This window comes from Adiantum capillus-veneris, chromosome 28 (genome assembly GCF_014529385.1).
Source record: "Adiantum capillus-veneris isolate H3 chromosome 28, ASM1452938v2, whole genome shotgun sequence".
Lineage (NCBI taxonomy): Eukaryota > Viridiplantae > Streptophyta > Polypodiopsida > Polypodiales > Pteridaceae > Adiantum > Adiantum capillus-veneris.
The window spans coordinates 47,816,130-47,840,593 of NC_140958.1; the positions used below are offsets into that span (position 1 = coordinate 47,816,130).

The following is a 24,464-nucleotide window of genomic DNA, read 5'->3' on the forward strand; positions in this document are numbered from 1 at the left end:
GGGTGATGTCTTTGGGTGCAGTCGCCATGGCAGATGCAATGGGAGGATGAGTGTTTTCTAGGTGCGGTTTGGAGGCATCAATGTCCATTTGGCGCTCTCTCTCTCTCTCTCTCTCTCTCTCTCTCTCTCTCTCTCTCTCTTTTGTTTAGCTCGAACTTAAGTTTGAGCGTGATCTTAAGTCTACAGTTAGGAGTTGAACTTAAATCCAAACCTCATACGGATTATATATCTAGTTTCAGTTCAAATCTCATGCATTGTATCATATCTTTATCTAGCAAGGCCGGAGTCTCAAGGTAAACTTAGAGCCCCACACTGACTTTGTACTTAAAAACCCCATGAAGGCTCGAACTTAAGTTCGAGCCTCATACTTATATGCCTTGAATGCTATCAAGGTTTGAGCTTAAGTTCAAGTCTCATACATACTCCATATGTAGAAAGCTATCAAGGCTCGAACCTTTTGGATATTTCTCTACGTTTATTTATAGGGTTTTTTTAAGGCTGAGGGTTTACTATTGAACCTTTTGCATATTTCTCTACTTTGATTTATGGGTTTTTTTTAAAAGGCTGAGGGTTTATTATTTTCTTTCATGCAAGAAAAATGAAAATCATTTGCAAACTTCTTAGGCCCATTAGGAAGGCACCGTGATAAATTATTTGATTTCATTTCTTTAAACAAGACAAAAAGTATCTTTTACTTCTCCACAAAACCACTCCTTGTCTAAGCTCTAAGTTTTTGTCCCGCAAAATTGTCATTACAGGAGATTATGTTTATGAAATTATTTTAAAAAAAGGTCAAGCATTGACCTCTACTCATCATAAATTGATCTTTATTACATCACCTACCACCCATTTGAATAGAACAAACACCTTTAAATAACACAAATAAGACCAATATATTAAGTCAGTTTGCATATGACACGTGATTTCCTTTGAAAAATCTCCAAAAAAAGATTTTTTCTTCATTAAAAATTCAAAAATTGGGACTTGAATATGTCTCTAATTTCCTAAATTTGTGTTTATTCACAATGGGCAGGCCAGTTTTATTGAAGGTGCTCTAAAAATCATGAAAAGTCACACCTTGGTTTCTGTCTTAAGCGTTACACACTCTCTCCTTCCTCCCTCCCTCTCTCTCTCTCTCTCTCTCTCTCTCTCTCTCTCTCTCTCTAGGATAGCATTGTAGGTTACTCAATGCTGGAGGGTGGAGGGTTAAGACCCCTCTTTCTTTCTGCCTCTCTCTTATAACTAGAGCGCTTCGTTAGATGCCTTTGCATCGAATTGAGATTGAGCAAAATTATTGGAAACTATGTATGCCATTTCAACACTTCTCAATTGAAAAAAAAAAACGATTAATTGATGTTATTAATTATTTCTTAAGATATTTATTAATTGGGAGGAGAGACATCAAAATGAAGCTGAGAGAGAGAGAGAGAGAGAGAGAGAGAGAGAGAGAGAGAGAGATTTGTAATGAAAGCGTGTTAGGTTTCTTTACCTGAGAGTTTCTGGATACCAATTGTGTGGTTCAGAGGTGTACCTCACAAAAATAGGATACCCATCGTAGTGCTTCAAAGGGACACCTCGCAAAAAACAATAAGGAATGAATGTTATTAATTGTTTGTTGTTTCATTTTTATGTTTCAATAAAAAGAAAACATGCAAGTCTCCTTGCATGGTGGAGTTTCCACAGTCCTCCCCAATATTTATAATATGAGGGAACGTGCCATTCCCATGACAGCATGCAACTTTAGTGCGTTCATTAACTGTGTTGCCAGTTTCAAAAATAAAAAAATGATAATGCTTACTCACCGCACGATTGAATGTCTATCGCCAATGCACTTCCTCGCACGATTGGGCATCTCCTGCACTTAACCCGCTACAAGAGATGACATCCCAGAGATGATACCCTTCAAGACGTTTTAGTGCTATTGTAAGGACAACACATTTTGTATACATATCGATCAAACCATGACCAAGCATGAAATAGTACTTCCAACAACCATTGACTAGCGATCACATCAACCAAGCACTATCAAGCATGGCATCCTTTACCAACATCCTCGGGCCAGGTATCTTCTTGTTAATTCTCTGACCCATGTCAACAAGCTTGCATAAGGCCACTGGCCTTCAAGGTGCTAGTGTAGGTGAATGTACTATGGAGAAAAATCTTCCATTTGCATCCGCTTCCAAAGCTACCTGGGCACAATGAAGTTGGGCATATGCAACAATTGATGCACTCGAAGTGATGACATTCTGGAGGGAAAGTCTATCAAGAGCTTTTTTTGCTATCATGGGAGCACCACATTTGACATATAGGCATACCATAGCACCACCAAGTACGATATTTCTTCACCAATAATCCCTTATCAACAATCTTAAAATGAGAAACCCTCGCTTTGCATTTGTCTAAAGCAGCCCAGAGCACTCCAAGAGACCTCACTTCGCATCAGGTAAAAGTAGACCAGATCAACTTTGCCATACCCATATCAGAGAAAATTTGTAAGCCGATATAAACATCTTGCATAGATCCACATGCCTTCAAGATGCACGCATAGGTGATTGCATCTGGACAAAGGCCCTCACTTTGCATCCACTGAGAACAACCTGGAGCTTTCTCTCCCTGCTTTTGTTGTGAACATCCCGCAATCAGCATGTTCCAAGAGGCAACATTCCAGACAGGAAGCTCCTCAAGCACTTTTTGTGCTTTCTCAAGTAATCCACAGTTGGCATACATATTGACGAACGCATTTCCAAGCACGACATCTTTTTTTAACAACAACTCTTGACTAGAAATATCAGCCTGACATTGCCAAGCACAACATCTCAGCTGCTGAAAACAGCCTAGAGCTCTCTGGCCCTACTCTTGTTGTGCACATCATGCAATCTGTGCATTCCAAGAGGCGACATTCCACTTGTGCTTTCTCAAGCGCACAATATTTGGCATACATATTGACCACGACAGGGCCAAGTACAACATCTTTTTTTAGTAGCCTCTGACTAACAATATAATTTTGAATTTTGGTGCCCATATCAGCACCTTATGTCCAATTGAAGTTTTTGCCAAAGGCCTCAAAATCTCTTCTCTTAATATCACGGTGAAATAGCCCATAGCTTCTTTGTCAAAGCCATGTTCGGCATATCTTGCAATCAACGCATTAAAAATGAAGACCTTCTAGAGAGGATGCCCACTAAATTTTTTTTGTGAGGGCACCACATTTGGCATACATATCAAACTAAGCAATGTCAAGCACATTTTTCTGGAACGATGGCCCCTAAGTAGCAATTTGATAGTGAATTATCTTACACATATGAATGTCTTGTGTAAAGCCACATGCCTTGAGGTGAAAACAAATATGATTTTATTTTGAGAGAGGCCTTCTTTTTGGTACTTGTGAAAACAACCTAGAGCCTACTTGCCACATCCATGGTGGGACATATTCTGCAATCAATGTTGTCCAAATGATGAGATCATGAATAGAATGTGCATAGAGACCATTTGTTATTTTGTGAGGCACTTGCATTTGAGATACTATCAGTGAGTGCATTGCTACACACAACATCTTCCTTTAGCAAACCCTAGTTGACAATCTCATTCTGAATAGTCTCGCCCATGTGAAGGTTTTGCCACATGCTTTAAGGTGAACAGCCATAGCTTCATTTTTCCTAGCCATGATAGGCATATATTGCATTTGACATTCGTATCGACCAAAGCACCGCCATTAAGACATCTTCCTTCAATAGCCCTTGACTAAAAATCTCATCATGAAATCTCTCCCCCATGTGAAGAAGGCCTGCAAGGAAAATTGATTGCATCTAGAGAGAGGCCTTGCCTTTGGAGTTGTTGGAAAAAGCCCAAATCTTCCTTGGCACGACATCCTTTTTCAACAGCCCCTAACTAACAATATAATGGTGAATCTTTGTGCCCATATTAGCATCTTACATACAACCACATGCCTTCAAGATGCATGTGTAATTGATTGCATCTGGAGAGAGCCTCTCGCTTCGGTTTCAAAAGAACTTTCTGGCATTTCTCTTGTTGCGCATACCCCCCAATCAGTGCATTCCAAGATTCGACATTCCGAACAAGAAGCTCATCAAGCACTTTTTGTGCTTTCTCAAGCACACCACATTAGGCAGTGCCAATCACAACATCCTTTTCAACAGCCTCTAACTAACAATATAATGGTGAATCTTTGTGCCCATATCGACATCTCGCATAGAGACACATGCCTTCAAGATGCATGGGTAACTGATTTCATTTGGAGAGAGCTCCTTGCTTCGCTTCAACAAGAGCTTTCTGGCCGTGCTCTTGTTGCGTACATCCTGCAATCAGTGCATTCCAACACGTGACATTCCGACCAAGAAGTTGCTGAAGCACATTTTGTGCTTTCTCAATTGCACCATATTTGGCATATGTATTGACCAAGGCAGTGCCAAGCAGGACATCTTTCTTCAATAGCCTTGCTCTTGTTGCACACATCCTGCAATCAATGCATTCCTAGAGGTGACATTCCAAACAAGAAGCTCCTCAAGCACTTTTTGTGCTTTCTCAAGCGCACCACATTAGGTATTGCCAAAAACGACATCCTCTTTCAATAATGTATGACTAACAATATAACGGTGAATCTTTGTGCCCATATCGGTATCTTGCGTAGAGCCACATGCCTTCAAGATGCATTCGTAATTGATTGCATCTGGAGAGATCCCCTTGCTTCACTTCAACAAAGAGATTTCTGGCCGTGCTCTTGTTGCACATATCCCTCAAGAGGCGACATTCCGGCCAAGAAGCTGCTCAAGTTCCTTTTGTGCTTTCTTAAGCACTCCACATTTGGCTTACATATCAACCAAGGAAGTGCCAAGCATGACATCCTTTTTCAACAGCCTCTGACTAACAATATAATTGCAAATTTTTGTGCCCATATCAGTCTTGTGTAGAGTCACATGCCTTCTAGCCTACCTTGTCAAATGTTAAGCTCCTCTCTCTCTCTCTCTCTCTCTCTCTCCTCCCCGAATCACAAGTAGATTCACAAACTTATCGCCTCAAAATTTATTAATCTCTGTGTGAAGCCGAATCCTGATATCCACTCCAGGTTTGGAGCCCTCCGGGTGCGCAATCCGCAGTGCTGCATAGATTGAGAGGGGAGCAATGAGTGTATAAGACGTGCATGCTTACATTCAAGACATTATTCTCTCATCTCTATGTTGCAAGGAGGTGGTTGTTCATCATTCATTAGCAAGGTTTTCATCTGGGTTAGTCCTAAGTATTGTGACTTTTTGACAGAACTAAGAAGTCAAAACTAACTCTTTTTATTTTTTACCATCACTGGACTTGCTACTTACCCTTCACTTTTACATTTCAAACCAAAATGACTTGATTTACCCTTCACTTTGACATTTCAAACCAAATGTTCCTTAAGGTTCTTGAAATGAAGGAGAGAGTGACATATGGATGTCCTCTCCTTCCTTGAAAATTTTAAGCTCAATTATATAGTACTAGTATGTGACCCGCGCGTTGCTGCGGCTAAAAAACAAATGGCATCTAATCATAAAATGCCATCTTTGACGTGAATTTTTTTTGAAATGTTTTCTTTCTACATATAAGGCACATATATTTTATCAGTGTATTTAACTGATATTGGCACCTTGAAACTTGATAGCAATGGAAGCAAACATAGATCGTTGAATTGCTTATCTTTGCAAATGTTTTATGCACCATATTGAACTTAAGGGTGTGTTGCAGAATTGAGGGTATGACCCGTAAGCATGTACTCTCACTCTCTCTCTCTCTCTCTCTCTCTCTCTCTCTCTATATATATATATATATATATATATATATATATATATATATATATATATTGGGCTAATTAAGATTAAGGTGCCTGAAGCCTCTTTCGGTATGCCTCCTTCACACGTGGCCACTCCAATACAGTCTCCTTCCACTGTCAAATGGAGGCACCTAGCAGCTTCCCAGATCTTGAACTCTCCCAAGGCCTCATAAGGCAGAGCAAGGGGGCCAAGGCAATGTCCACATACCCTATTCTCTACCCTCCAAAAAACCGAACTCCAACAAACACATCGTGGAGAGCTCCATCCAATGTCTCGAGCGCCTCGACAAAGTCCTTCCGGCCTCGCCCTATCTTCTCTCCTTGGAAGCTTTGAACAATCCGCGCTCTGGTGTTGTAGAGCTTCTTGTCAACAAAGTCTGCCCAAGAGTAGGGGCGATTGCACTGTGGTATTTATTGTCAGAAAAAGGGATACATGACCGGGAGAGGGTCAAACTTCTTCAATGTATTGCAAAACGACCAAAGACTCGCAAACAGAGTTTCCCTTTTGGATGAGCATAGGGATCTTCTTGTGGATGTGTTTAACCTGAAGCAAGAACTCACTCTTGTTTTGAAGTTCTTCCTCTATGTACTCTTATTTTACCTCCTTTTCATAATTAAGGGCAATGAGGACCCGTAGGCCAAACATGTTGGACCATCAGTGGAGAACCTTGAGCGTCAATGTGGCCATGGAGAATTACAACACTCCACCAGCAATTGAGAAGCCAAGGAATTCGTTTTGAGGGCTCTCTCTCTCTCTCTCTCTCTCTCTCTCTCTCTCTCTCTCTCTCTCTCTCTCTCTCTCTCTCTCTCTCTCTCTCTCTCTCTCTCTCTCTCTCTCTCTCTCTCGGGATAATATCCTATGACGTTAAAACAATTTTCTTCTTCCTCTCTCTCTGGTGCGAGCGACGAAAAGCTGCAATGTTGCCTGGATGCGCCAAGAGCCCTGGAGAATTTTGTAAGCTACTCTCTCACTGTTCGGGAAAAATGTGTCTCTACTTAAAAGCGTGTCGTTTTCACTTTCAGAAATACTGGTGGAGGGCAAGGGGAAAAGAAGAAATTCCGCCCCAAAATAGAGAAAAATAGTGGTAAAACTCGGCAAATGCCCCTAATTTTCTAAAATTTCCGCCTGGCAAACTCAAGGAAAGGAATCTTGTATGTTTGGAAAAGTGATTTTTTCTGAACTTTCTTTCTCCTCTCTCTCTCTCTCTCTCTCTCTCTCTCTCTCTCTCTCTCACACACACACACACACACACACACACACAAACACACACATGCGCGTGGTGTACAATACCCCTAGTCGCTTCTCTCAGTTCTCTCTCTCTCTCTCTCTCTCTCTCTCTCTCTCTCTCTCTCCTATAGCGTGCATAAACACACTGTGTGCACGGACTGCATGCAGCTACTGTAGCAGGTCCTCTCTCTCTCTCTCTCTCTCTCTCTCTCATTTTGCATACACGCACGAATACGAACAGCAGTGCACATCTTGCAGTTGATCGCTTCAAATCTTCCATGAGTTCCATGCATATCATCGAGGGCTTCAAGCTCATCGAGTTGCCGGAAGTTCTTGCAAGTTGCAGCGTGCGCACTGCGCACATGCGCACATGCGCACACACACACACACACGCTCTGCAGGTACGAAATTATGAATATTGAGCTCGCCAATAACTCTTGCAATGTCGTGCACGCACACACACACAGGTGACAGTACACACATGCTCTACAGGTACATCGAACGAACATCATATCGTGTTGCTGCATCATCATTTCTCTCTCTCTCTCTCTCTCTCTCTCTCTCTCTCTCTCTCTCTCTCTCTCTTTCTCTCTCTCTCTCTCTCTCTCTCTCTCTCTCTCTCTCTCTCTCTCTCTCTCCAGTTTCTCTCTCTCACACACACTGTCACAGTGTCACTGCGTTGTCGAGAAATTTGCGATCTTGCCGGGAAAGCACCGGGCTTATGGCTGTGAGAGTTTGTGAGAGAATTCAAAAAAAAACTATATGAAGGAGTTAAACCATAGATGCCATGAAGACTAGGGTTTGGACGGAAGTGCAAACAAAGAAGTTCCACTCTTTCTCTCTTGTACTCACACACACAAAGAAATAACACAAAAGAGAGTGTCAAAACAACACAAAGATGAAAACATCAAAGCTATGGTCATATCGTATCATGGGTAATATGAAAGGGTTAATAGATGAGTTAATGGCATTCAATATTGGCTGACCGGATAGGCTACGAATTGTTCTTTGGAATTGTAGTTTTGTGCTTACCATAATATATATATTTTGTCTAGTGATTGGGATTAATTGTGTGTATAAAGCCTTTTGGTTCATAGCAAGATAACTACGCTTACATCAAAAGAAAAGTTATAGTCTATGAGAGGTAGTATGATGGGATCCGGTGATAGAAGTATTTCATTGAGCCTTTCTGGGCCAAAGAGAAACACTATATGTTGTTGAAAGTGTATTTTACGGCTAATCCATACGTTAATTCTAATAGATCGTACAGAGTGAAAGCGATAGAAATGATCATCATGTGGGTTATTCATCTAGGATAGTATGTGAGAAATGTAGATATGAGAGAAGTGAAGAGATGAGAAGTTTCCCTCCCAAGCCCTATTCTTGCCCGTAGGCAATAAGGATACTGCGGGGAGAGATGCACCTGTAACAAAGAGAACCTAGAATTTGTAGAGAGGATGAATTACTAAGAGTGAGAGAGATAGATTTGGTTAAGGAGATGAGATTAGATATATATATATATATATATATATATATATATATATATATATATATATATATATATATATATATATATATATATGTGTGTGTGTGTTGGATTAGAGATGAAAAAGAAAACAACAAGAAATCAAGAAAACATCAATGTAGAACACATCTTACTTCACAAACCCTTCGGCACCATTATTGATGGAGAGAGAAGAAGAGGGGAGAATTCAAATTTGATTGATATGCCAAGTCCACGCCCTTCTTTGATTAGAGTTGATCTTCCAAGGATAGCATGCAAGGATGGCTAGTCTTCCTCTAGGAGAAAGTGTAGGCTTAGGCTTATGTTAATGGTTAAGTACAATTAGGCATTACTACTCACTCCCTCAAGAATTCCTCTCATCAATGGCTTGAATGCTTGAGTTGTTTTCAAGGAAGAAAAGATCCCCTTTTATAGGTGAAGGGAACCCCCAAGGGTTTACACAAGATAAGAGGAGCCAGTGTGAACAGAAATTGGAAAAGTTGGAAATGAGCCGTCCCTGCATAATGTGGGTAGACTGGGGTCCAGTATTTTGATCATATCTCTTCAACCGTGGCTCCAAATAAAAAAGAAAAAATATGGGCAAAAGATTCAGCTCATTAGCTACGATTTTCATTTTAAATTCATTTTCCAATTCGGATTGGAACCTTGTGTAAAAAAATCATCAAAATAGGGTCCATTTCTGGCAGCAAAAGTCTTCCTGTGGTCCCTTTAGCGTAGACTTTCATTTGATTCCAAAGGACAGCTCATGCCATATGAAAGCATGACATTGCTCCTTGACAAAGTTTTGAAATCATGCTTGCAATAATGCATTAAAATAAGTGCATCTTTGAAATCATGCCACCTAGTGTCCCACTAGGATTTGATTCCCTCGTAGTAGCTATTTAAAAAGAAATATAAGAAAAATATGAAAAATACATAGAATATATATATATTGGAGTTTACCCTAGATATAGGATCTAACTAGGGTGTGAGATGATAATGAGATAGTAGAAATAAAGAATCAATGCTTTTTGCCCCAAGTTAAAGAGACGGAGCTATTGATGCTTTTCCCATAGTATTTTCTGATGGTAAAGTAAGAATAGGTTACCCTTGAGAAAAATAATAGGATGAGATAGAAGGCTTATTATTTTACTTAAATATGCATATGTACATTATAGGAAAGATAATTATGTATCTAAAAAATTACAAGATAACTCTTGTAGGATGCGTTCCCACTATGTACGTGTCACAGCACGACATCCACCCCCTCTAAACCTGCACATCCTCCGGTATGTGCCAACCTCATGGTAACTTGTGAAAGCAATTGTATCTCCTGTCATCCCATGACCTCCTCCAAGATCATATGGGTAACTCAAAAACTTGTATTGTACTAAGCATTGAGATTCTCCGCATCTTTTAATTCCTCTTGGATCAGAAGGAATTGTTATATACATCTGTCTCCAAAACATCTGTAACAAATCTCCATTATGCGCAAAATCTTCATGACGAAGAGACATAAGTTTCTCATCCTCCTCTTCAAAAAACACTTCCAGGCTTCTTGTAATATACTTGAAATATTTTTGAAACTACACTTCAACCTTCTCACCAACCTCTAAATCCATATGTACCTCTTTCGCATAGAAGTCTGAATCTGCATCTTCATTCTCAAAAGAATCCCCTAGATAGCCTTTCTCAACATCGAGAGAAACCTCAGAAATATGCATGGTAGACCTCTCATCAATTCTCTCACCTTTTACCAAATACCTCTCTAGCTTTACATCATAAAACTTTGCATACCTCTCAAATATGGTGTCTAATTCCCTTTCCAAATCATCCTGGTAGGTATGCTCCTGGTCACTTGTAACCGACTGCTCAAAAACCTCCTTGGAATTAGTCTCTGACACAGTATCTTCACCCCTTCTTCCTTTTTGACCCATCGCTAAATTATCTTCAACTAAATCATGTCTCCACTCATCTAGGGAGAACCTTTCTTCATTACATGACTTTGCTGTTAGCATAGAGCTAGCATCCTCTTCTTGCTTCAAGTCATCACCATGTATACCCTTCCTATCCATAGCAGATAGATGCTCACAAACCTGCTTGCAACTTATATCCTGTGACACAAGACCTAAATCCCTTTTATGCCTCATATATTGTTTGCATACCTGCAGGCAACCGAAATTCTTAGAACCCTGTATAGTAGGCACTTTATGGAAAGCGTCTTTATTTGCATCTTCACACAGATAAGAAATATCACCCCAATCACAGACCATATCGAAAGAGGTTTCTTACTCTTCTCCTCTATCCTCTGATGTCACTTCAACCTGTATAGCATTCCCAAACACTTCTCTATCTTTGATTTGTGAATCTTGAAGATTCATAGCTTCATTCACAGAACCCCAATCCTCATGCAGAGAATCAACATCTGTCATTCCTTCCTCTACCATGGAATTTTGAAAGCTTGATGCATCTAGCTCTAAATAAGGCACAATTTCATGAGTCATCTGCATCACATCTGCTACCCCATATATACAAGACATACATATTACTATGTCAATGCACTCCTCTTCTTCCACCTCGTCTAGCTGAGGTACTTCACAATCCGCAATGCTACTAGCAGAGCTATACTCACAAAGAAAGAGATTTTCAGTCACCCCCTCTAAATTAGCACTTTCGCAGCTAGCAATATCCATTTGGGTAGTACCACATGCATCAAACTCGCGTAGGAAAGCATTGATAATGACTTCTTCATTCTGGTATATGTCTTCAGCATAGGCATCCGGCTCTTCTAAACTTCGTAAAAGTTCCTGGATCTGCTCAAAAGTAGATTGTAGCACATCACTAATATAGCCGTCTTCCACCTGTTTTCCCTTCACATCCTCTATCAAAACCATAGCATCCTCATCCTTGTATATAAACTCATGTGCATCTTCAAACGAATCAAAAGGAGCGTCCAAATCATCTATCATAGCCGACGAGTTTGCATCATCCTCTAAGTTTCTTTGAGCCGTTTCAGGCGCTTGGATAGCATCATGAGAGTCATTATCTTGAGATACAAAGGTTACAAGACCCAAACATGCATAAATAGCTTCCACTATGTCTGCTTCATCTGCATACAATACATTTGCATCTTGCAAAAGATATGCATCTATTACTGCTTCTAAATTAGCTTGTATAGATGTGTTGACACTTGCATGGCTTACAGGAGACACCAACTCTAGCTGGTCATATCCACTTCCACTCTGCTCCATCTCTTGGTCTTGATGTTCCAAGCATACCTGTGTTATAGCTGTAGAAAACTCACCCCATTTGCTTGCATATACACTTGCATAGTCTTGAACTTGGTGCTTGAAATCATCACTCACAAGTTCAACAAATGCTGCAATCATCCGAGCTTCTGGAATTGCTTGAAGCCTCATCTCTGTCACATAGCACTCAATATATCCTTCTGGATCATAGCCTTCAAATATATTAAGCTCATTATATACGGATTGCCTAGCGCTTTCAATCGCTTTTTGAGTCCGGTCTTCTTCTTCAAGCCATTTGCATCTGTCTGCAAGCTCTTTCATTTCAGCAAATAGCTGCTCCACTTTGCTAGCCATCTTTACGTACTCTCACCCCGGCTCGTTCGCATCAGGTTCACCAAAAATATGTCGAGAAATTTGCGATCTTGTCGGGAAAGCACCGGGCTTATGGCTATGAGAGTTTGTGAGAGAACTCAAAAAAAACTATATGAAGGAGTTAAACCATAGATGCCATGAAGACTAGGGTTTGGACGGAAGTGCAAACAAAGAAGTTCCACTCTTTCTCTCTTGCACTCACACACACAAAGAAAGAACACAAAAGAGAGTGTCAAAACAACACAAAGATGAAAACATCAAGGCTATGGTCATATCGTATCATGGGTAATATGAAAGGGTTAATAGATGAGTTAATGGCATTCAATATTGGCTGACCGAATAGGCTACGAATTGTTCTTTGGAATTGTAGTTTTGTGCTTACCATAATATATATATTTTGTCTAGTGATTGGGATTAATTGTGTGTATAAAGACTTTTGGTTCATAGCAAGATAACTACACTTACATCAAAAGAAAATTTATAGTCTATGAGAGGTAGTATGATGGGATCCGGTGATAGAAGTATTTCATTGAGCCTTTCTGGGCCAAAGAGAAACACTATATGTTGTTGAAAGTGTATTTTACGGCTAATCCATACGTTAATTCTAATAGATCGTACAGAGTGAAAGCGATAGAAATGATCATCATGTGGGTTATTCATCTAGGATAGTATGTGAGAAATGTAGATATGAGAGAAGTGAAGAGATGAGAAGTTTCCCTCCCAAGCCCTATTCTTGCCCTTAAGCAATAAGGATACTGCGGGGAGAGATGCACCTGTAACAAAGATAACCTAGAATTTGTAGAGAGGATGAATTACTAAGAGTGAGAGAGATAGATTTGGTTAAGGGGATCAGATTAGATATATATATATATATGTATTGGATTAGAGATGAAAAAGAAAACAACAAGAAATCAAGAAAACATCAATGTAGAACACATCTTACTTCACAAACCCTTCGGCACCATTATTGATGGAGAGAGAAGAAGAGGGGAGAATTCAACTTTGATTGATATGCCAAGTCCACGCCCTTCTTTGATTAGAGTTGATCTTCCAAGGATAGCATGCAAGGATGGCTAGTCTTCCTTTAGGAGAAAGTGTAGGCTTAGGCTTATGTTAATGGCTAAGTACAATTAGGCATTACTACTCACTCCCTCAAGAATTCCTCTCATCAATGGCTTGAATGCTTGAGTTGTTTTCAAGGAAGAAAAGGTCCCCTTTTATAGGTGAAGGGAACCCCCAAGGGTTTACACAAGAAGAGAGGAGCCAGTGTGAACAGAAATTGGAAAAGTTGGAAATGAGTTGTCCCTGCATGCTGTGGGCAGACTAGGGTGCAGTATTTTGATCATATCTCCTCAACTGTGGCTCCAAATAAAAAATAAAAAATATGGGCAGAAAATTCAGCTCGTTAGCTACGATTTTCATTTTAAAATCATTTTCCAATTCGGATTGGAACCTTGTGTCAAAAAATCATCAAAATAGGGTCCATTTCTGACAGCAAAAGTCTTCATGTGGTCCCTTTAGCCTAGACTTTCATTTGATTCCGAAGGACACCTCATGCCATATGAAAGCATGACATTGCTTCTTGACAAAGTTTTGAAATCATGCTTGCAATAATGCATTAAAATAAGTGCATCTTTGAAATCATGCCACCTAGTGTCCCACTAGGATTTGATTCCCTCCTAGTAGCTATTTAAAAAGAAATATAAGAAAAATATGAAAAATATAAAAAATACATAGAATATATATATATTGGAGTTTACCCTAGATATAGGATCTAACTAGGGTGTGAGATGATAATGAGATAGTAGAAATAAAGAATCAATGCTTTTTGCCCCAAGTTAAAGAGGCGGAGCTATTGATGCTTTTTCCATAGTATTTTCTGATGGTAAAGTAAGAATAGGTTAACCTTGAGAAAAATAATAGGATGAGATAGAAGGCTTATTATTATACTTAAATATGCATATGTACATTATAGGAAAGATAATTATGTATCTAAAAAATTACAAGATAACTCTTGTAGGATGCATTCTCACTATGTACGTGTCACAGCACGATAGCATCACACACACTAAGCGAACATGGATGATGGACATCAGTTTTGAAGCCTGCAAGATAGTACTAAATATCATGAGCACGTGCAGCAGAAGAAGAAGAAACAAACACTCTTTGTAGAGCTGTTTGTCAACAGAGTCTACCCAAGAGTAGGGGAGATTGCACTATGGTATTTATTGTCAGAAAGAAGGGATACATGACCGGGAGAGGGTCAAACTTCTTCAATGTATTGCAGAACGACCAAAGACTCGCAAACAGGGTTGCCGTTGTGGATGATCATAGGGATCTTTTTGTGGATGGGGATAACCTGAAGCAAGAACTCACTCTGGTTTTGAAGGTCTTCCTCCATGTACTCTTATTTTACCCCCTTTTCATAATTAAGGTCAATGAGGACCCGCAGGCCAAACATGTTGTACCATCGGTTGAGAACCTTGAGCGTTAATGTGGCCATGGCGGATTACAACACTGGACCAACAATTGAGAAGCCAAGGAATTCGTTGTGAGGGCTCTCTATGTGTGTGTGTGTGGGGGGGGGGATAATTATCTATGACGTTAAAATAATTTTCTTTTTCTTCTCTCTTTGGTGCGACTGACAAAAAGCTGCAATGTTGCATGGATGTGCCAAGAGCCCTGGAGAATTTTGTAAGCTACTCTCTCAGTGTTCAGGAGAAATGTGTCTCAACTTAATAGCCTGTCGTTTCCAATTTCAAAATACTGGTTAAGGGCAAGAGGAAAAGAAGAAATTCCGCCCCAAAATAGAGAAAAATCGTGGTAAAACCCGGAAAATGCCCCTAATTTTCTAAAATTTCCTCCTGGAAAACTCAAGGAAAGGAATTTTGTATGTTTGGAAAAGTGATTTTTTCTTAACTCTCTCTCTCTCTCTCTCTCTATCTCTCTCTCTCTCTCTCTCTCTCTCTCTCTCTCTCTCTCTCTCTCTCTCTCTTACACACACACACACACACACACACACACAAACACGCACGTGGTGTACAATGCCCCTAGTCGCTTCTCTCAGTTCTCTGTCTCTCTTCAGAGTCTAGCTAGTCTCTCTCTCTCTCTCATTCTCTCTCTCTCTCTCTCTCTCTCTCTCTCTCTCTCTCTCTCTCTCTCTCTCTCTCTCTCTCTCTCTCTCTCTCTCTCAATCACACACACACACACACACACACACAGTGTGCACGAAAAACGGCTCTTGTAGCGTGCATAAACACACACTGTGTGCACGGAGTGCATGCAGCTATTGTAGCAGGTCTTCTCTCTCTCTCTCTCTCTCTCTCTCTCTCGTTTCACATACACACACGAATACGGACAGCAGTGCACGTCTTGCAGTTGATCTCTTCCAAGCTTCCATGAGTTCCATGCATATCATCAAGGGCTTCGAGCTCACCGAGTTGCCGACAGCTCTTGCAAGTTGCAACGTACACACACGCTCTGTAGGTACGAAATTACGAATATTGAGCTCACCAACAACTCTTGCAGTGTCATGCGCGCGCGCACACACAGAGGTGACAGTACACATGCTCTACAGGTACACCGTATGAACATCATATCGTGTTGTTGCATCATCATTTCTCTCTCTCTGTCTCTCTCTAGTTTCTCTCTCACACACACACTGTCACAGTGTCACTGTGTCACACACACGAAGCGAACATGGATGATGGATATCAGTTGCAGCGTGAAAGACAGTACTAAATATTATGAGCACGTGCAACAGAAGAAGGAGAAACAACCACTCTTTGCAGCAGAAGAAGGAGAATCAAACACGTGGATGCCTTCTTTGAGCTCAGAAAATTTAAGCTGCATTATATATAGTATAGAAGTATAGATTATCCTTTTAAAAGTCAATAATATGTACCATGTTTTGACACCTCACATCTCCCTTTAACTCATCTCATTGATCTCCCCCTCGCCCCCCCTTCCTCCCCCTTATAACCTTACAACGCATAGATGTTATTCCCATGCTATGTACTTCAACAACACCACTCAAAGTTATGACCTTTGCACATCCATATCCTACACTCATATTCACATGATAGAATAGCCCCACTACGGTGCCCCAAATTCTTTCAACGTGACATGACTTGCCCATATCTTGAGAACTGCACAATCAAAGTATAATGGGGATTTTAAATTTGGTGTTTGTGCAAGTGCCTAGAGACCCAAGTTCGATTCCCAGTGGAGAGAAAAATGATGAAGACATTTTGAAAATGCATAGGGTAAAGGAGCCATAGGGTAATGGAGCTATATTGGAGACATTGAAATTGTTACACCTCCAACGTGGTCTCTAATTAGGCATTTTGGGTAAAGGGCTCAAATAATGCACCATGAGCGCACGCATCTATAGCAAAAAGTTCTAGCTTGATCGATACACGCTAGCTCTATCAGGAGCATAAATTTGCAATTTCTAGTGTAACAAAAAAAGGGGTGACTGTTGTATCCATCAAGGGGGTATCTGGAGAAATTACAACCAGCAAGGCTTGAAGATGAGAATTGATGCCCAACATTTCATCTAGGTTGAGATAACCAAGGAAACTTTGGCTTGGTGTTGTCATTAAATTGGCGCTTAGAAGCCAAATACTTTGGGGCTAGAACGGGTCCTCAAGAGGGGGCCGTTATTTTATTGGGATATTTACCCTAATTCCATTCAATTGACACCCACGCACTACTTGTAGATGTCCGAGAGAGAGAGAGAGAGAGAGAGAGAGAGAGAGAGAGAGAGAGAGAGAGAGAGAGAGAGAGAGAGAGAGAGAGAAGAAGAAGAAGAAGAAGAGAATTTTAACGTCGCAGGAAACTATCCCAAGAGACCTTAAAGATCTATCCAATTGGGGCTAGAACGGGTCTTCAAGAGGGGGGCGTTCTTTTACTGGGATATTTACCCATAATTCCATTCAATTGACACCCATGCACTATTTGTAGTGTCCAAGAGAGAGAGAGAAAGAAGTAGAAGAGAATTTTAGTGTCGCGGGAAACTATCCCAAGAGACCTCAAAGATCTATCCGAGAGGAGATATGAACTCAAGACCTGCTATAAAGAGAGAGAAAGAATTTGCAACTTTTCCTTGTTAATTATAAGTGGGTGGCTAGAGAGTTGGAGCCATCCATCTAAAAGTCCAAGCCGAGGAGGGCCTAAATTTCGGTGGCGGTCCTTTTTCTTGCACAATATATTCACTCTATTCTTACTGTTATTTACAGATGAAGTTGCTGGAACAACACAAATTGACGTCAACAATGATGATGATGAGCAAGAGAATCTCGTCTTTCATTGGCTGCAATTTTTTTCCTGCAAGGTGTTGTAAGCCGAGAAGCACTCCTTGTTTGCCTTCTTGTAGACGGCTGGCGCGTCACCATGTGGGAACGTGTTCTTAGAAGATGGGCAGTGAATCACTTAGTAATTACTATGGTAAACCCGAAGCATATAAATAGGGCCCATTACTTTGATACCGGGTTGGCAATTGTTATCACTTGTATTAGCGCTTTGAGCTATAATTGCACTTGAGCATCAGTGGCAGTATTATCGGCTACACTTTCTCTCTCTCTCTCTAATCATATTCACTATAATCTCAATCATGATATATATATATATATATATATTCTAGTGATACTGACTTCTCAACAGTCTTCTGAATCTTAGTCTGAACTTTATTCCAGTCTTTAAGTCTGATTCTCATTTCAATATTCATATTCAGTTTAGTCACTGATTTCTGTCTAGTCTGCTATCTGACTCTTCCTACTCTAAGTAGCTGAAATCCTTCAACACTAGAATTAGTTGTCTCAAGAGATCAGCTCCAATTCCATTTTGGCGATCACGATGGCTAGAGTTGAAGCTCGTTGACTGAAAGACTCTTCTCCCAGTTGAAGTTTTCAGCAATGGCACCAAAATCCAATCGTGGCCAGAAATCTACCAATCGTGTGGACCCCATTCCTGAGGAGTCAGGAAGAGAGTCTGATCCCAAGCAAGAGAAAATGACTGACACTGAGGCTCCGGAGGAGCATAGTCAGGCTGATGAGGCGCAAGACTCACAGCATTCCAATCATTCTCGACGTAGACGGGCAGAACGGGAAGCACGAAAGGCAAAGAGTTCCAAGAGTTCTCAGTCTCGCCAGAACGATGAGCATATCAAAGGCAGAAAGGGAAGTCACCAAACTTCTAGCAGACAAAACAGAGAGGATACTGAGACTAAGACAGAGACAGAGATTGATTGAGAAGCTGACACTGACAACTGCAAGAAGGCTCCCAAGCATCAGTTTGAAGCCAAGAAGCGAACTGGAAGAATTAGCAGTAATCGACATGATTACTCCACTTCCCTGAAGATTTCCTTTCCCATGTTCAAAGGAGAGAAAAAGGATGATCCTGATGTTCACATACAAGCTTTTGAGCAGTATGCTGAACTAAAAAACATTGATGAAGATGATTGGGGGGAAATACTTTCCACAAACCTTGAAGGAAGCAGTAAGGAAATGGTATTACCATTACCCTGTATGCCAACTGAGATCATATAATAAATTACTTAAGGCCTTCAGGTTGGAATATTCTGACAATCGAGGAGATGAGGATATTCTCTATGAATTGGATCAGATCAAACATCGGAATTTGTCAGTCCACAGCTATGTAGAAAAGATCAAAGAACTGACCAGACAACTGCAAGAACCACCGTCTGAGAAAAGATTAAGGGCATGGTTTCTGAATGGGTTCAGAAGCAAGAAGCTGAGAGAACAAGAAGTACCAGCCACTACAAAGAAATTCAATGACCTGGTCCAGCGAGCATTAAAACTGGAACAGCAGGCTAAGAAAGAAAAAATCCACAAGAAGCGAAGGACCAGTAGCAATAGTTCGGCTACTGAAGCTTCTGATTCCAGTGCAACGTCTAGCAGTTCTGAGAGCAGTTCCAATGAACGGACAAAGGACAAATCAAAGAAAGGATCATGGACCAAGAAAATTGAAGAAATGTCTAGGCAGATTGCAGAGATTTAGCCACACAAGACAGCCGGTCCGGAAGATGGAGACTTGGTGTTCAAGATGTAAATCCAAGGACCACATCTCCACGGAATGCCCACAATGTACCTACTGCAAGGCCTTCGGTCACCTATGGAATAATTGTGGCATCCGAATTCACCATTTTAAGAAAGGAAAGGATCTATCAGTGGTTGCCTACACTGAACCAATGAAGATAGACCCAATCAAAGTAGCCCCAGAAGGACCAGGTACCATTGGTACTGGTCAAGGACGAGGCAGATACCAACCAGGAATGGGCAGAGGAAGAGGAAGAGGCAACTTCTAGACCAGAAGCATCACTACAAGAGGCTATTCATATTAGCGACGCTCACACAGCGACGCTCAAAAAAAAAAAAAATCCCGGCGTCGCTATGAGCGTCGCAAATTTGCGACGCTCATAGTGACGCCGGCTGGGCTAAAAAAAATAACAGAGAGCGCCCAAAAACTCAGATCTCAGATCTGAGTTTTTCGGCGCCCTCAAGCAAGGAGCATGTAACGCTCTCCCTCTCTCTCTTTCTTCTCCACACACACACACACATACACACACACACACACGAGGAGAGGAAGGAGAGCCAGGTATGCTCCTTCCCTCTCCTCACTCTCATGTTCCTTTCCCCTCTTTCTCTCTCCCTCTCTCTCTCTCTCTCTCACACACACACACACACACACATAGTGTTTTTGAGAGAGAGAGAGAGAGAGAGAGAGAGAGAGAGAGAGAGAGAGAGAGTACAAACATAAACAAAAACGCACACACACATACATAAACAAAGAATGCACACACACATTGAGAGAGGAAAAGAGAGAGAGAGCATGCATAAACAAAAAACGCACACATTGAGAGAGGAAAAGAGAGAGAGAACATGCATAAACAAAAAACGCACACATTGAGAGAGGAAAAGAGAGAGAAACATGCATAAACAAAAAAACGCACACACATTGAGAGAGAAAGAGAGAGAAACTAATTTAATGTCGTAGGAAACTAATTAAAATTAAAAGACCTAAAGATCTAGCCGACGAGGAGTTGAACTCAAGACCTATTATTCAAGAGGGAAATGGCATAACCAATCTATCATACTTGGCATGGGTGATAGAAAGGTTATACCATTTATCTCTTTTTATTGGCACACACATCTACACACGCGCACACACACAAGAAGAAGAGAGTTATAATGTCGTAGGAAACTATCCTAAAAGACGTTAAAGATTAGGTTAGATGTAGACTTACGTTAAATTAGATTTAGGTTTATTTAAGTTAAATTAGATTAAATTTAGGTTTATTTTTAGTTAGATTTACGTTTATTTACGCTAGATTTAGATTTACGTTATATTAGATTAGATTTAGGTCTCCATAGATTGCGATGCCTGCATGAAGCGGGTGAAGAAAGCCCTCAATGGAATATAGGGTATTGCTGCCTTCACTCATGGTGGGCTCCGTCGATCCAAAAGTACTGGTGAAATGTCTTCAGAAGATAGGGAAAAAGGTGGATCTTCAGGGCGGCAAGAGTCACTACATCCCCGACAATGACCATCTAGACAACCTCTAGTCATTCAATCGCAACTTCAAAGTTAGTAACAAGAGCAAGAACGGTCCAAAGGGCCAATTGCTGTCGTCAGATGTGGATGGAGATGAGGCAGTGTCACCGCTGGAAGTTAACTCTCACATCTTTAGTGATGAGAATGCCAACTCTTGCCGAGTTATGTGAAAAATTATGTGTTAAATCAGTTTTAAGGTTCTTATAATCCCTGTTAGTTTAGTTCTTTGTTTTTAATATAACATAATTTACGTTAGATTTAGATTTATGTTATATTAGATTAGACTTAGGTTTATTTAGGTCTACCCACACACACACACACACACACAAGAAGAAGAAGAGAGTTTTAACGTCGTAGGAAACTATCCCAAAAGACGTTAAAGATTAGGTTAGATGTAGACTTACGTTAAATTAGATTTAGGTTTATTTTTAGTTAGATTTACGTTTATTTATATTTACGCTTATTTACGTTAGATCGAGTCCACGCAAGAATTACTTACGGTTTAGGGTTTAGAGTTAGACGAACAGTGAAAAGATCTACTGTGAAAAGATGTTAAGATGCTGTGAAGTGCTACAGCTAGAGAAGAGGCAAAGGGGTTTTGTCCACTACATGCAGTATCATGTAGACGTGGGTCTGTAGATTTCTTGTACCCACAAATATAGGTATTGACCAATAAAGACGAGATTATAACCCGCTAGTTCTGATCTCCGTGCACCTCTAGACCAAGGTGTGCGGGGATTGGACGTGACTAGAGAATGTGAGGTAGAGAGAGAGAGAGAGAGAGAGAGAGAGAGAGAGAGAGAGAGAGAGAGATAAGACGAAGAATGCCAATAGAATATTAAATTTGTTGTCCAGGTTATAAGATTTTTATCCTCATTATGAGTAGTGACGAGGATGTGGGACCGTCCAACCGAAACACCTATCTCTCAACGAGGGTCTTATGTCCTTGTAATCAATGCAAGCATGCTGTGCGATGGACAAGACGTGTTTCTTTGCAGCACGTTCGCGAATTTGGCGATTTCGATCCATCTATTATAGATCGAGTTGTTGCCAATTATAACTCGTTGGACTCTGACGCTGGCCAACAAGCAGCAATCTTGCAATCCAATAGACGTGTTCCAGGCACTTTGGTCAAGGAGCATATGTGAGGCCACAAGATGTAGCCTCTGACAGCTCGGGGGATGATCATGCAGAGCACATTCCCAACGAGGCAATGTTTGAGCCCGAGATTGATGAAATGATCGAGACGATCATGGATTCAGAAAGGCTTATCTATGATGATATGAAAAGTGAAGCCGATACGCCATTGTATAATGGAGCACGTATGTCTAGATTGAAAGCACTCCTGGTTCTTCTCAACATGCAGGCAAAGTTTGGATGGAGTGACACTAGCGTCACAACGCTTTTCAGGTGATCTATTACAATTAGTTTACTTTAATAAAACACTAAATGTATAATGATCTGATAGATTTTTACACGAGTGTATCGTATTTTTATGTTGTGTAGATTGCTTAAAGAGCACATACTACCAGCTGACAATGTGATGCCAGATTCCCGAGATGAAGCAAGAAATATTTTGCGAAACTTGGGGATGGATTACAATTCTATCCACGCTTGTCCTAATGACTGCATTCTTTTCAGAGGGGAATACATAGACATGGAGAAGTGTCCGAAATGTGATTCCGAAAGATATCGAGTAGATCTCCACGGGACAAAAATTCCACAAAAGGTTTTGCGACATTTTCCTCTGCTTCCTCGCATCAAGCATTTCTTCGAATGTAAGTCCATGGCTGCCCTAGCATCATGGCATGAGGAGAATAAATCTTCGGATGGTGTGCTACGAATTCCTGCAGATTGCGCAGCCTGGAAACATATAGATGGAACATGGTCGGATTTTGCCAGGGAAGCTCGAAATTTGCGCTTAGGCCTGGCTATGGATGGCGTAAATCCATTTCGTCAAAGATCAACATCTTACAGTGTATGGACCGTTGTCATCGTCAACTACAACATTCCCCCGTGGCTGACTACGAAGAAGGGGCACCTATGGCTAAGCTTGATTGTGCCAGGGCGATATAAAGTGGAGAATATGGATGTGTATCTTCGTCCACTATTGGAAGAGCTACAAGAATTTTGGATTGGCATAGAGGTGGTGGATATGAGCCGACACACAGGACGACGGAATGCTTTGATCAGAGGCATTCTAATGTGGACCATGCATGACTATCTCGGGCTAACAGAATGCTCAGGTGATCTATTGACACTCCTCACTCAGACACTGTAAATCTTGTTTTTTCCCATAGTTGATCTATTATCATGTGTATACATGCAGGGCTTCAAACAAGCGGATACAGAGCATGTGTCACATGTGGACCTAGACTGAATGCACGTAGGGCGCCCTCACTGAAGAAGCAAATCTACGAAGGTCATCAAGCGTATCTTCCAGAGAATCATGTGTTACGCGACGGCTTTTTGGGAAGAGAGCCACCAAGGATGTCTGCACAAGCATGGTTAGAGCAGAAGGAGATGTGCGATGACAGATTGCCTCCAGGTATGAAGAGACTATCTCTATGGTACGAGTTACCATACTGGCCCCAACTCATGATCAATCACTTGCTCGATCCAATGCACATATTCAAGAATGTAGGTAATCTACTATGGGACCATCTGACCGGCAAGAAAGATACTTTGGGAGCCAGAGTTGACCTTAGAAATGTGGATCGTATGGAGCAATATTGGCCGCAAACAGCGTCTGATGGATCGATAAAACTCCCTAAAGCACCATGGATTTTCACAGGAGCCCAAGAACGCAAAGTAAAAGAGACCATTCGATCTTTGCGGACCCCCACTGGCGTAATGCACTCGCTCCGAACGTGTTTTACTAAAGAAGGAAAGCTTACCGGTTTGAAGTAACACGATTGGCATAAAATGTGTCAGGTACGTTCATAGTGGACTTTAATATCATTGCATAAAATGTGGACTTTAATATCATTGCTGCACATACTTTACAGTTTATTTTACCGGTTGCCATTGAGGGATGTTTGTCTCTCGACATCCGTAACACAATCTACAAACTTGCAAAGCTGGTGCAATGGATCTCACAAAAGGAGATCAACGTAGACTCCATACCATTCGCCAAACTAAATGCTGCGGAGCTTGTGTGCATGTTTGAGAAACATTTTCCTACTACCATGCTAACCATTCAGGTGCATCTTCTTGTTCACATAGTTGATGAGGTGGAAATAGCTGGCACAGTTCATTCCAGATAGATGTTCTTCTTAGAACGTTTCATGAAAATGCTTAAGGAATATGTGCGTCAAAAGGCACGTCCGGAGGGTAGCATGGCAGAAGGTTGGTTGGTATTAGAGTCCCTAGTGTACATTGGAGAGTGGCTAGACGGATTTGATAAAGCCCGGGACACGCTATGGCGAACCATAGACGATGAGCGCATATCTGGGATTGTCATGTGTAATCTCGGTGTTGAGAAGAAGATGACGGAAGATCTAGAGGCTAAAATCAACCGATTTTGCATGCTTCACAATCCAGTGATACAAAAGTGGATTTCACAATATGAGGATGCAAAGCAAGAGCGACAAAGGGCACGAATCGAGTGGAGACGGGGAAGACGACCACCGATGCACTATCCGATGGGTCTGGAGAGCCTACCAACATTCATGAGCTTAAGATGGTTGCACAACCAATTGAAAAGTGCACAACAATGCG

At 41.0% G+C, this 24,464-nt stretch overlaps 1 pseudogene; it reads right to left on the minus strand.

Annotated features, from left to right (window-relative positions):
- Positions 1-5,863: 5,863 nt before the first annotated feature.
- LOC147420394 (glutathione S-transferase U25 pseudogene) lies at positions 5,864-14,673 on the minus strand (annotated as a pseudogene).
- Positions 14,674-24,464: the final 9,791 nt, after the last annotated feature.